The sequence below is a fragment of the Gekko japonicus genome, unplaced genomic scaffold, assembly GCF_001447785.1.
Source record: "Gekko japonicus isolate JY-2015 unplaced genomic scaffold, Gekko_japonicus_V1.1 scaffold678, whole genome shotgun sequence".
NCBI lineage: Eukaryota > Metazoa > Chordata > Lepidosauria > Squamata > Gekkonidae > Gekko > Gekko japonicus.
Genome location: NW_015164685.1, coordinates 664,768 through 666,815, shown reverse-complemented (window position 1 = coordinate 666,815; position 2,048 = coordinate 664,768). Strand labels below are relative to the sequence as shown.

At 59.7% G+C, this 2,048-nt stretch overlaps 1 protein-coding gene across 1 annotated transcript in view; it reads left to right on the top strand.

Moving 5' to 3' along the window:
- The first annotated feature begins 1,633 nt into the window (after positions 1-1,633).
- THRA (thyroid hormone receptor, alpha) overlaps positions 1,634-2,048 on the top strand; it is a 198,270-nt gene continuing 197,855 nt past the window's right edge. The window contains exon 1 of the mRNA XM_015409341.1: positions 1,634-1,931. The gene's annotated coding sequence lies outside the window, so the exon portion shown is untranslated. The remainder of the gene's footprint in view (positions 1,932-2,048) is intronic.

Sequence of the window (2,048 nt, the reverse complement as noted above, 5' to 3'; positions counted from 1 at the left end):
CTGCTGGCGTGACCTTGGGTCAGTCACAAGTTCTTTCAGAGCTGTTCTCTCACAGGGTGTCTGTTGTGGGGAGGGGAAGTAGACCGTAAGCCCCTCTGAGACTCCTTCAGGAAGCAAAGGATGGTGTATAGATCCAATCTCCTCCTCCTTTCAGCATGACAGGGTCAGTGTAGGGATAAAGCAGAAGAAAGACGAACCATGCATTTAGGGCGCTATTATCCCATCTTTGCTCCAAGGAGCTCAGGGTCACGTGCATCAGTCTCCTCTTCCCCAGCGTATCCTAATAAATCCTGAAATGTAAGTCAAGGCTGAAAGCGAGACATTGGCCCCACAGTGAGCTCCATGGCAGAGTGGGGATTTGAACGGCATCAGTCCCCAGTCCTCATCCAACACTGACCAGCATGGTGCAGTGGTTAAAGTGTTGGCCTAGGATCCGGGAGACTCAAGTTCGAATCCCCACACGTGTCACGGAAGCTTGCTGGGTGACCTTGGGCCAGTCACACTCTCCCATGGTGTTTCCCTCACAGGTAGATTCAAGTGGACAGCCAGGTTGGTATGAAGCAGCAGAACAGAGTTTAGAGTCCAGTGCCACTGGACTCGAACTTTGTTCTGCTACCTCACAGGGTTGCTGTGAGAACAAAACAGAGGAGAAGAGAACAGTGTAAGCCGCTTTGGGTGTCTGTAGGGGAGGAGAAGAAGAAGAGCTGGTTTTTATACCCCACTTTTCTCCCCCCTAAGGAGTCTCAAAGGAGCTTACGATTGCCTTTCCCTTCCTGTCCCCAGAACAGGCACCTTGTGAGGTAGGTGGGGCTGAGAGAGCTCTGAGAGAACCGTGACTGGCCCAAGGTCACCCAGCTGGCTGCATGTGGAGATGTGGGGGACCAAACCTGGTTCTCCAGATTAGAGTCTGCCACTGTTAACCACAACACCACACTGGCTCTCTGGAGAAAGATGAGATATAAATAAAGCAAATAAATTAAAACAAAAACAAACAACACGACTTCTCTATGGCTCTTTACTTCCAAGTAAATTTCCCTGGCTTCTGGATGCCAAAAAGCTGCATGCTGAGTTTTAACTGGTGCCTACTGAAAGCATGGTTTTATCATTGTTCTGTTGTAAGCCGCCCGAGCCCCATGCTGGGGGTGGGGGAGGGGCGGGATAAAAACCGAAACAAACACCAGTCTCTATAACACCTACCTGGGCGTAAGTTTCACCGCCACCAGGCCCCTAGGCCTGGGATACGGTGAGAGTCGGCAAGCATTTTGCGCATCGCACTGCAGCGTGCGGGAGCAGGGAAGAGCACCGCGGGAGGAGGAGGAGGAGGAGGCACCGCCGCCGAGAGTTCTCCCCGGTCCAGCTTCTCCTCCACCAGTCCTCGCTCTCTTTCCTTCCTTTCCTCCGTCCCTGCTGCTGGGCGCAGGGCGCTCGCCTTCGCGCGCCGTCCGTCCGTGCGGCCCGGCCCGGCCCGGCGCGTCCTCCCTCGAACTGCAGGGTGCAGGCGTCAGCCAAGGCGGCCGGAGGAAGGGAGGCGGAGGCGGCGGCGAAGGAGGAGCCAGGCCGGCCTCCTTCCCTTCGGCTCGGCGAGTCCATTTCCCCAGCTCGAGTGACACAAACACGCCAGGCGAGCGCCCAGCCCGGATCTTACAAGCCCCCTCGCCGCCGCCGCCTCCTGCTCCAGCTCCGCGGCGCTCCGGAGTGCACGGCCGATCCCCTCCCCGGGGCTGCACCGAAGACGCGCGCGGGGAAACTCCGGCTGGCGAGGCGAGGCGAGGCGGAGGGAAGGGGAGGGGGGCACGACGCCAGCTTCCTGCTTGCAAAGGAGCGGGGAGGAGAAGGAGGGACCGGGCCGGGGGGAGCTGCTGCGCGCAAAGAGCCCGAGCGAGCGAGCGAGAGGGAGGCCGGGAAGCCGCCGGAGCAGAAGCCGCCCCGAGGTAGGTGGCCAGCCGCGGGGATGCCGCCGCCTCCTGCCCAGCGCCCGGGCACCCCGACAACATGTCTTCCCGCCGCCGCCGCCGCCCCCCACCCGCCTCCAGCTGTCTCCACCCTGC